Source organism: Capricornis sumatraensis, chromosome 2 (assembly GCF_032405125.1).
Source record: "Capricornis sumatraensis isolate serow.1 chromosome 2, serow.2, whole genome shotgun sequence".
Lineage (NCBI taxonomy): Eukaryota > Metazoa > Chordata > Mammalia > Artiodactyla > Bovidae > Capricornis > Capricornis sumatraensis.
In genome coordinates this window covers 181144983-181157637 of record NC_091070.1, presented here as the reverse complement: position 1 = coordinate 181157637, position 12655 = coordinate 181144983, and the positions used below count along the sequence as shown (strand labels likewise).

Below are 12655 nucleotides of genomic sequence, written 5' to 3'. Positions count from 1 at the left end.
GCCACCAGGCCACCAGGAGCTATGGGCTAGAGGCAAAATGGCCCTGTCTCTTTTCCCCATTTGAAAGCAAGAATGTTTCAAGGAGGCAGAAACTATTAAAAACAGGTATAAAGTTTATTATTAGAGTCACAGCACAATGTATGGGAGAGCACATGGAGAAATAGTGTGTATGTAAGACAGAAACAAGGCAGAAATACACACCCAGTGAGGAGTGCAGTGAAGATGTGATTTAAATCACATAGAACATTGTTTCCCAGTCTTTGTTTACATCTGGCCAATTATTATTATATTTTAAATTAATTTATTTATTTTAATTGGAGGCTAATTAATTTGCAATATTGTAGTGGCTTTTGCCATACATTGACATGAATCAGCCATGGGTGTACATGTGTTCCCCATCCTGAGCCCCCCCCCCACCTCCGTCCCCATGCCATCCCTCAGGGTCATCCCAGTGCACCAGCCCTGAGCACCCTGTCTCATGGATTGAACCTGGACGAGTGATCTTTTTCACATATGATAATATACATGTTTCAATGCTATTCTCTCAAATCATCCAACCCTCGCCCTCTCCTGCAGAGTCCAAAAGTCTGTTCTTTACATCTGTGTCTTTTGCTGTCTCACAAATAGGGTCATTGTTACCATCTTTCTAAATTCCATATATATGCATTAATATACTCTATTGGTGTTTTTCCTTCTGACTTACTTCACTGTGTATAATGGGCTCCAGTTTCATCCACCTCATTAGAACTGATTCAAATGCATTCTTTTTAATGGCTGAGTAATATTCCATTGTGTATATGTACCACAGCTTTCTTACCCATTTGTCTGCTGATGGACATCTAGGTTGCTTCCATGTCCCGTCTGTTGTAAACAGTGCTGCGATGAACATTGATGTACGTGTGTCTCTTTCAATTCTGGTTTCCTCGGTGTGTATGCCCAGCAGTGGGATTCCTGGGTCATATGGTAGTTCTAGCTCCAGTTTTTTAAGGAATCTCCACACTGTTCTCCACAGTGGCTGTACTAGTTTGCATTCCCACCAACAGTATAAGCGGGTTCCCTTTTATCTGCACCCTCTCCAGCATTTATTGCTTGTAGACTTTTGGATCGCAGCCATTCTGACTGGTGTGAGATGGTACCTCATTGTGGTTTTGATTTGCATTTCTCTGATAATGAGTGATGTTGAGCATCTTTTCATGTGTTTGTTAGCCATCTGTATGTCTTCTTTGGAGAAATGTCTGTTTAGTTCTTTGGCCCATTTTGTGATTGGGTCATTTATTTTTCTGGAATTGAGCTACAGGAGCTGCTTGTATAGTTTTGAGATTAATTCTTTGTCAGTTGCTTCATTTGCTATTATTTTCTCCCATTCTGAAGGCTGTCTTTTCACCTTGCTTATAGTTTCCTTTGTTGTGCAAAAGCTTTTAATTTTAATTAGGTCCCATTTGTTTATTTTTGCTTTTATTTCCATTACTCTTGGAGGTGGGTCATAGAGGATCCTGCTGTGTCAGAGAGTATTTTGCCTATGTTTTCCTCTAGGAGTTTTATAGTCCTAGAGGACTGGTCTTACATTTAGATCTTTAACCCATTTTGAGTTTATTTTTGTGTCTGGTGTTAGAAAGTGTTCCAGTTTCTTTCTTTTACAAGTGGTTGACCAGTTTTCCCAGGACCATTTGTTAAAGGGATTGTTTTTTCTCCATTGTATATTCTTGCCTCCTTTGTCAAAGATAAGGTGTCCATAGGTGCGTGGATTTATCTCTGGGCTTTCTATTTTGTTCCATTGATCTTATTTCTGTCTTTGTGCCAGTACCATACTGTCTTAATGACTATAGCTTTGTAGTATAGTCTGAAGTCAGGCAGGTTGATTCCTCCAGTTCCATTCTTCTTAAGATTGCTTTGGCTATTCGAGGTTTACATTTGGCCAATTATCTTGTTTCTTTCTTCACACCTGACTGATCCTTGGACCCTCCTCCTAGATGTGTGAGCAACTTTTTGATAAGATGGATCCTACCACAGAGGCCTATGGGTACATGTCCACAGGTAATATGGGGTGAGGCCCTCTCCCTTTTTGACCCTGTAAGAAGCCTTCCTGCACACATGCAGATGGGGAAGTCTTCCTTGACCTCAGGCACCTTATCTCTTTGCTTTAGCAGAACTCAGCTTGTGCCACTAGCTTTGTCTTTGGAGTGTCTGGGTAAGAACAAAGCTTAAATTTTACTCTACTTGACAAACACCAGCTGTCCACCTATGGGCCCATCTATCTTCTACCTCAATATCACATGGCTCAAAGCCCCCATTCAATAATCACAAGTTAGGTCTTTCAGGTATGACCAGTCCCCATTCTGAAGCCATGTAGGGGCCTACCCTGAGTCACCTCATTGATCAGCATAACAAAAACACTCCTATCAACTGGGGAAGTTCCAAGGGTTTGAGTCTCCTCTCCAGGAACCAAAGACAAAGACCAGTTAAATTCCTTATTATACCAACAATGTTCGTATTAAGTACTTAATATAATCATCAATTATTTATGTGTAAGAAGTATCTTCAGAGGTGTCCAACTCAGCCTATTATGCAGTCAGATATCCCTCCTACAATTTTTTTTTCAGAATTAGATGAAACTTTCAGTTCAGTCGCACAATCTTGTCTGACTCTGCAACCCCATGGACTGCAGCACGCCAGGCTTCCCTGTCCATCACCAACTCCTGGAGTCTACTCAAACCCATATCGATTGTGTCGGTGTTGCCATCCAAGCATCTCATCCTCTGTCATCCCCTGCTCCTCCTGCCCTCAATCTTTCCCAGCATCAGGGTCTTTTCAAATGAGTCAGCTCTTTGCATCAGGTGGCCAAAATATTGGAGTTTCAGCTTCAACATCAGTCCTTCCAATGAACACCCAGGACTGGTCTCCTTTAGGATGGACTGGTTGGATCTCCCTGCAGTCCAAGGGACTCTCAAGAGTCTTCACCAACACCACAGTTCAAAAGCATCAATTCTTCAGCGCTCAGCTTTCTTCACAATCCAACTCACACATCTGTACATGACTACTGGAAAAACCATAGCTTTGACTAGATGGACCTTTGTTGGCAGAGTAATGTATCTGCTCTTTAATATGGTGTCTTGGACTGCAAGGAGATCCAACCAGTCCATCCTAATGGAAATCAGTCTTGAATATTCATTGGAAGGACTGATGCTGAGGCTGAAACTCCAGTTCCTTGGCCACCTGATGTGAACAACTGATTCATTGGAAAAGACCCTGATGCTGGGAAAGATTGAAGGCGGGAGGAGAAGGGGACGACAGAGGACGAGATGGTTGGATGGCATCACCAACTCAATGGACATGAGTTTGGGTGGACTCCGGGAGTTGGTGATGGACAGGGAAGCCTGGCATGCTGCATTCCATGGGGTCACAGTGTTGGACAGGACTGAGCGACTGAACTGACATACTCCTTTCCTGATTTGGAACCAGTTGTTGTTCCATGTCCAGTTCTAACTGTTGCTTCCTGACCTGCATACTGATTTCTCAGGAGGCAGGTCAGGTGGTCTGATATTCCCATCTGTTGAAGAATTTTCCACAGTTTGTGGTGATCCACAGTCAAAGGCTTAGGCAGAAGTAGATGTTTTTCTGGAACTCTCTTGCTTTTTCGATGATCCAACAGATGTTGGCAGTTTGATCTCTGGTCCCTCAGCCGTTTCTAAATCCAGATTGAACATCTGGAAGTTCGTGGTTCATGGTTGAAGCCTGGCTTGGAGAATTTTGAGCATTACTTTACTAGCATGTAAGATGAGTGCAATTGTGTGGTAGTTTGAGCATTCTTTGGCATTGCCTTTCTTTGGGATTGGAATGAAGACTGACCTTTTCCAGTCCTGTGGCCACTGCTGAGTTTTCCACATTTGCTGGCATATTGAGTGCAGCACTGCCACAGCATCATCTTTCAGGATTTAAAACAGCTCAACTGGCATTCCATCACCTCCACTAGCTTTGTTCGTAGTGATGCTTCCTAAAGCCCACTTGACTTTACATTCCAGGATGTCTGGCTCTAGGTGAGTGATCACACCATCATAATTATCTGGGTCGTGAAGATCTTTTTCGTATAATTCTGTGTATTCTTGCCCCCTCTTCTTAACATCTGCTTCTGTTAGGGCCATACCATTTCTGTCCTTTATTGTGCCCATCTTTGCAGGAAACGTTCCCTTGGTGTCTCAAATTTTCTTGAGATTTCTAGTCTTTCCCATTCTGTTGTTTTCCTCTATTTCTTTTCATTGATCACTGAGGAAGGCTTTCTTATCTCTCTTTGCTATCAGATGGGTATATCTTTCCTTTTCTCCTTTGACTTTCACTTCTTTCCTCGGCTGTTCATAAGGCCTCCTTGGACAACCATTTTGCCTTTTTTCATTTCTTTTTCTTGGGTATAGTCTTGATCCCTGTCTCCTGTACAATGTCACGAACTTCTGTCCATAGTTCTTCAGGCACTTTGTCTATCAGATCTAATCCCTTGAATCTGTTTCTAACTTCCACTGTATAATCGTAAGGGATTTGATTTAGGTCATACCTGAATGGTCTAGTGGTTTTCCCTGCTTTCTTCAATTGAAGTCTGAATTTGGCAATAAGGGGTTCATGGTTTGAGCCATAGTCAGCTCCCAGTCTTGTTTTTGCTGACTGTATAGAGCTTCTCCATCTGTGACTGCAAATAATATAGTCAATCTGACTTCGGTATTGACCATCTGGTGATGTCCATGTGTAGAGTCCTTGTGTTGTTGGAAGATGGTGTTTGCTATGACCAGTGCGTTCTCAGCAAAACTCTGTTAGCCTTTGTCCTGCTTCATTCCGTACTCCACGGCCAAATTTGCCTGTTACTCCAGGTGTTTCTTGACTTTCTACTTTTGCATTGCAGTCCCCTGTAATGAAAATAACATCTTTTTTGGGTATTAGGTCTTGTAGGTTTATAAAACCATTCAACTTCAGCTTCTTCAGGATTACTTGTTGGGGCATAAACTTGGATTACTGTGATATTGAATGGTTTACCTTGGAAATGAACAGAGATCATTCTGTCATTTTTGAGACGGCATCCAAGTACTGCCTTTTGGACTCTTCTGTTGACTATGATGGCTACTCCATTTCTTTTAAGGGATTCTTGCCCACTGTGGTAGATAAAATGGTCATCTGAGTTAAATGAGACTTTAAAGATGAAGCTTTAACCTCCTGCAATTTTAATGGCATAGAGGTATCCTTTCTATGTCTTGACTACTCAAAGCATAAGCAGCTCATTCCCAGGCAACTATTCCCTGGTGTGACAAATTTAATTACTAGGTTTTTCCTTAGATGGTAATTTTTATCGCTTTTAGCTGCTTATTCTAGTTCTTCCTATGAAGAAACATAGAATAAATCTATCCTTCTTCCATAAGAATAGCCTTCTGATGTTTGGAGATAACTATCATGAAACTGTAGTCATCTTTGATTTTTTTTTGTCTTCTTTTCTGCAGACCAGTGGTCTCCTTTTGTTTATTTTTTGTCTATACATTCTATCAGTAAAGTATATTTTTAATGGAACCCCAATATATACAGTTTACATATCACTTATGTGTCAATTACATAAATGCACCTTTGTCAACCCATATATTAAGAATTGATAAAACTAAATATTTTTATATTTTAAGATGAAAATATAAATAGCAGTCTCTTTTTAGAACCATCTTATTTATTTTAATTTTGCTTTTTTATTCAAGTATAGTTGATTTACTGTGTTGTGATAGTTTCAGGTATCCAGCACAGTGATTCAGTTATGCATGCGTATCTATTTCTTTCAGATTCTTTTCCCTTAGGTTATTACAAAATATTGAGTATAGTTTGATTTATACACCTCTTCTACCTCTTCATAAACTATAGTTCTGTACTTGACTTTCCACAACAGGTCATAGCATATGCTCTCCAGAGCCCCCAGCAAGGTTTCTTCTCCTAGATAGGTTATCTGGGTTGCCCTGCAGAATGGCGTACACAGACAAATTTATCCTGTTGATGGGTTCTAATCACTGTGGAATGCAGTGGGATTTCCTTCTATCATCATTATAGTTCTATTAATGCAGTCCAAGATTGTATCAGTGTTTAAAGAAGTATATTACACTTGTGGGTCTATTAGAAAGTAATAGTTCACACCTGGGCTATCTTTAGTAACTTCTCCCCCAAATTAATTTTTCTCTTCTTTTTATCTAAGGATATGTATTCTCCCCCTCTGCTTTTCTCCTCAGGTTGGTATATGACCATATGAGATTTATACTTTTTCACTTTAGTGGTACTTTTACAGTTTTAAGAATATTTCAGTATTATACTGATAACTTTTGCTTTATTTAGAATGGGAAGCAAAGAGGGTTAAATACCTTATTTGAACACGTGCAAAGCTTCTGGAGAATGTGTGGAAAGTTTGTTGGTGTTCAGGAAAGACAAACTATCTTGTTAATCAATAAGTTTCATTTGTTTTTTCCTTACTGTATTTATTACTGTATTTTAACTATATTCCTTATTATATCCTAAACTCTTCACAGAGGCCTCTGAGCAAACTAAAATAATTACAAAGGGTCATAATTCTCTGAGATTATCTTTTTATTGTAGGATACATATATATACAAGCCTTATTTTATTGTGCCTCACAAATACTGTGTTTTTTAAAAAATTGTAGGTTTGTGGCAACACTGCTTTGTCAGATGATGGTTAGCATTTTAAAACTGAGGTGTATATATATTGTTTTCGATATGTAGCACAAACATAACTTTTTTATATGTACCAGGAAACAAACAAAAAAAAATTATGTGACTTACTTTACTGCAGTAATCACTTTATTGGAGTGACCTGGAACCAAATCTTCGATGTCTCTGAAGTATGCCTATATGATATATTTGTGTTTAAACCCTTGCATTACTTCTTGCTCATTGTATCTTTTTTTTTTTTCCAAGTAACTGACGCATAGTTACTTGTTTATTGCCTTTTCTTCCACTAGAACAGAGAAGGCTCCATAAAGGCAAAGATTTATCTGTTTTGTTCCTCTCAGGCACCTAGAACAGACCTGCTATTTAGAGTAAAAAGTACTTAAATACTGTTTACTGATTAAACTCCTTCCTTTACCTCTCTGTTGCATGACTTGTACATACCTAGTTATGTATGATCTAGTCTGTAAATTTTTAACTACCTTTCTTGTCTGCCTTCTTTCCTGTCTAATCTGTGCACAACCATCAGATTGATTTTCCTCCCACACCCACTTTATGTTACTTGAACTATACTGATATTTTCTTTTCAATCCAGACCTTTGAACTACCTTAAAAAAATGCAGTATAATGTAAATATTGTAACTTGTAGTCTAAATTGTAGTTTTAGCATCTTTCAGTTCAGTTGCTCAGTCGTGTCCGACTCTGCGATCCCATGGACTGCAACATGCCAGCTTTCCCTGTCCATCACCTACTCCGGGAGCTTACTCAAACTCACGTCCATCTAGTCAGTGATGCCATCCAACCATCTCGTCCTCTGTCATTCCCCTCTCCTCCCACCTTCAATCTTTCCCAGCATCAGGGTCTTTTCTAATTAGTCAATTCTTTGCATCAGGTGGCCAGTCTTGGAGCTTCAGCTTTAGCATCAGTCCTTCCAGTGAATATTCAGGACTGATTTCCTTTAGGATGGACTGGTGGAATCTCCTTGCAGCCCAAGGGACTCTCAAGAGTCTTCTCCAACATCACAGTTCAAAAGCATCAATTCTTCAGCACTCAGCCTTGTTATGGTCCAACTCTCACATCCATACGTGACTACTGGAAAAACCATAGCTTAAACTAGACGGACCTTTGTTGACAAAGTAATGTCTCTGCTTTTTATACACTGTCTAGATTTGTCATAGCTTTTCTTCCAAGGGGCAAGTGTCTTTTGGCTGCAGTCACCATCTGCAGTGATTTTGGAGCCCAAGAAAATAAAGTCTGTCACTGTTTCCTTGTTTCCCTATCTGTTTGCCATGAAGTGATAGGACTAGATGCCATGATCTTAGTTTTTTGAATGTTCAGTTTTAAACCACCTTTTTCACTCTCCTCTCACTTTCACCATGCTTTATTGAGGTATAATTGAGGCACAGTCATTTGCACATGTTTAAATTGTACAAATTGGTAAACTTTGCCATTTATATGACCCATGATCATCATAATCAAAACAATGAAGATATTCATTACTCTCAAAACTTTCCTTTTGCCTCTTTGTAACCCACCCTTCTCCTCATCCCCAGGAAACTACTGATTTGCTTTCTGTCACTAAAGTTTGTATTTTCTGGAAATTTATATAAATGGAGTCAAACAGTATGTACTGTATGACTTCTTTCCCTCAGCTTATTATTTTGAGATTCATCCATGTTGCTTCATGTTATCAGTAGTTTGTTTCCTTGGTAACGCTGAGCAGTATTCTGTTCCATAATGTGCACTTTCATTGATTTGTTGAACATTAGGTTATTTCCTGTTTGGGTCATTGCAGATAAAATTGCTCTGGACATTTGCTTTCCTTATTTGGCTGCACTGGGTTTTAGCATGGCACATGGGATCTCCAGTCTTTGTTGCAGCATTCAGGGTCTTTAGCTGTGGCACTTGGGACCTGGTTCCCTGATCAGGATAGAACCTGGGCCCTCTGCACTGCGAGTAGAGTCTTAACCACGGGACCACCAGGCAAGTCCCCCACCTGTTTTCTAATGTGTTTTCTGCCCAATTTACATTCTCACCATCAGTGTCCAAGGCTGTAGTTCACTCAGTGTCCTCACCAACATTTGACATACTGATCCTTTAATTTTAGCCTTTCTGTTTGGTTTATATCTTATTGTGGTTTTAATTTAAATATCCCTTTTGAGAAATGGTTTTGAACATCTCTTAATGTACTAATTTATCATCTTTATATCTCTTTAGTTAATGTATCTTTTGAAATATTTTGTACATTTTAAAATTAAGCTGTTTGTCTTCTTAAGTTGTTAGGATTCTTTATTCTAGGCACAAGTCCTTTATTGGATATATTTGGGTTTGCAGCCACTCTGTAGGCTGTCCTTTTATTTTCTTAATATCTTTTGAAGAACAAAATTGCTTATTTTGACAATGTCCTATTTATTATTTTTTTATTTTCTAATTGATATTTCTTATGTCATGTTTAAAAAATCTTTGCCAAATTCGAGATAACAAAAATGTCCTCCTGTGTTTTCTTCAAGAAGTTTTATAATTTTACCTCTTAAGTTTAGGTTTATAAATGATTTCAAGTTAATTGTTATTTACAATTTGAGGTAAAGGTCCAGGTTAATATTTTTTTACAGTTGTTCTAGCATAATTTGTTAAAAAAGATTATCCTTTTTCATTGAATTTCTTGACACTTTTTTCAAAAATCAATTGACTGTATATATAGGGCTCTGTCTCTGGACCCCCATTCTATTCCATTGATCTAAATGTCTGTATTTATACCAATACTGCATTGTCTTGATAGTTTTATAGTAAGTCCTGAAAACAGTCAGTGTAAGTGTTCCAACTCTATTCTTTTTCTATTTGTTTTGTCTCTCCTAGGTCCTTTGTATGTGCATATAAATTTTAGAATTAGCTATCAATTTCTGTGAAAAATGTCTGCTGGGAATTTGGAATTGTGTTGAATCTGTATGCTGATTTGTGCAGAATTGACAACAATTTGCCATAAATATATCTCTCCATTTATTTAGATCTTCTTTTGTTTTATCAACAATGTTTTGTAGTTTTCAGGGTATAAATCTGACACTTTTTTTCAGATTTATCCTTAGTGTTTCATATTCCTTGATACTATTTTGTATTGTAATTTTGAGGCACATGTCACATAACATGAAATTAATCATTTTAAAGTCAATAGTTCAGTGACATTTGGTACATTCACAGTGTTGTGTAATCACAAACTCTGCTTAACTAAAAACATTTTCATGACCTCAAAATAAAATCCGTACCCATTAAACAGTTACCGCCCTATTTTCCCTCTGCCTAGGTCCTGGCAACAACCCGTCTGCTTTCTGTCTTTACACTTTTGTTTATTCTGGATGTTTCATGCAAACAGAAGTCACTGTGTGTCTGGCTTCTTTCATGTAGCATGATGTTTTTCAGTGCTGTAATATATACATGAGTTCATTCCTGTTTGTGGCTGAATGGTACTCCACTGTATGCATATGCCACAGTTTGTTTATTCATTCATCATTGATGGACAATTTGAGTTGCTTTCACCTTTTGGCTATTATGGAGAGTGTTGTCTATGAATGTTCATGAACAAGTATTTGAACATCTGTTTTCAGTTCTTTTGAGGTATATACCTAGAGCTAGAACTGGTGGATCATGTGCTTATTCTCTGTTGAACTTGTTGAGTACCTGGCAAGCTGTCTCCACGGTGGCTGCACCATTTTACATTTCCAAAGCAGTGTACGAGGGTTCCAATTTCTCCATGTCTTCATAGACTTTTGTTACTTTCTGCTTTTATTATTTTAGCCATCCAAATAGGAATAAACTGGCAACTCATCATGGTTTTGATCTGAGTTTTCCTGATGACTATGTTGAGCATCTTTTCTTGTGCTTATTGTCTGTTTTTATGTTGTCTTTGGAGAAATGCTTAATCAAGTTCTTTGCCTGTTTTTAAACAGAGTTGTGTTTCTTTTTGTTGCTACATTCTTTATATATTCTTGATACTATTTTAAATAGTTTTACTTTCTAAGTTTTGATTTCCTGTTGCTTGTTGCTAGCATATACAAGTACAACTGATTTTGTATATTTATCTTGTATCATGCAGACTTGCTTTTTATTTCTAGCGGATTTTGCCCTTAGGATTTTCTGTATAGACTATCATGTCATCTACAAGAAGTTTTACTTCTTCCTTTACAGTATGTATACCTTTTATTTTTCTTGCTTTGCTACGGTTGATAGAAATCTCAGGAAAATGTGTGCATTGAACTTTTGAGAGTGGACATCCTTGCCTTCTTCCTGACCTTACAGAGAAAGCATTCATTCTTTTATTATTAAGCATTATCTTAGCTATATTTTTTAATTTACAGATTTATTTTTCCAAGCTGGGAACTTATTCCTATATAGCTGAGAAATTTTATCATCATAATTTCTGGAATTTATCTACTGCTTTTCTCCATTTGTTGATGTCATCAGTGTGTCCTTTTTAGTTTTGGTCTGTTATCATGATGAATTATGCACACTCAGTTGCTCAGTTTTGTCTGACTCTTTGCGACCCCATGGACAGATCAAACCCTACCCAGGCTTGATTCCTGGATCGGGAAGATCCCCTGGAGAAGGAAATGGCAACCCACTCCAATACTTTGCCTGGGAAATCCCATGGATAGAGGAGCCTGGTGGGCTACAGTTCATGGGGTTGCAGAGTTTGACATGATTGGACAACTAAAGAGCAACAGCATGCTATCAATTACTGAGGGGAGGAAAAGGCTGAATGGGAGACCTAGCCAAGATCTAAGGGCAAAGGCAGCTAGATGTGTGACTGTGAACATTTTCAGAGCATTTTAATTCTGGTTGTTACTGCTTTGAACTGGGAAATACTATATTCACTAAAAGCTGTGAAAAAAATTTTAATGTTTTTTAACAAAATGCAATGACTGAAAAATGAGGGGAGGAGGTTTTGAAACTTCTTATCATAACTGTGGATTTGTCTCCTGTTCCTTTCAGTTCTAGAAATTTTTGTTTTATGTATTTTGAAGCTTTGTTAGGTACACAGACATGATTGCTGCATCCCCTTGATCCTTTTCTATTTGTGAAATGACCATCATTATCCCTCTTTTCTAATAAACAGTATTTTCCTTAACTAGCAACTTATTCTGACGATCTTAATTTTCCCATCACCTATCAGGAAACTGGTTTATTCTAAAGAAAGTACTTTCTAATGGTCAGTTTTCCAAAGATGTAATGATCTGCCGCAATAAGTAACAAAGATTTGAAACAAAGTTTTTAAATCATAAAATGAATTTGTAGTGATGTTATGTATAAATTTCAAATATGTTTCATCATTGGATTATATGCTTTTTGAAGTACTTTCTAAGCTTGACCTTCTGTAATTCTAATTAATTGTATATTATGACTACTTACATCTAATAATTAGATGAAATTGCTTCATATATTTTTTTATCTCATGAGTCTTTTTGTCTGTATATTGTCTATTCTTAAAATGTCTCTTCTGATACATACTCTGGTATTTGTACTCTTAGACAAACTTGATAAAAAGCATGCTTATCATTTATTTATCAACTATATACAGTATTCTTTTTTGTTATGAAGTGTTGTTTACCTGTACCTATTAATATAATGTGTTCTCTCCTCAATTGGATTATAAGCTTTAACAACAGGATTGTATATTTTCCTTCCCCTCCCATCCTGACCCTCTGCCAAAATACCAAAAAAAAAAAACTGACAGAAACACTGAGCAGATAACATGGGTTTAATTAGTATTCTATTTATTAAAAGATATAATTAGTTTCCTTGCATTAAGTGCTAAAGAGAAAGACTAGGTTTGGTGTTTTGCCATTGAGACAGAAGGTACTGGAATTTTAAATTCTAGAGTTGAATGACAAGGAAAGAAACCTGTCACTTTTTGTACAATGACAAGATTAGTATATCATTGAACTTCCAGTGAATATGTTAAGTGTGTTAAGTAA

At 37.6% G+C, this 12655-nt stretch overlaps 1 protein-coding gene across 1 annotated transcript in view; it reads left to right on the top strand.

The window, feature by feature from the left end:
- RAVER2 (ribonucleoprotein, PTB binding 2) overlaps positions 1–12655 on the top strand; it is a 141324-nt gene that overhangs the window by 63884 nt on the left and 64785 nt on the right. The window lies entirely within an intron of this gene.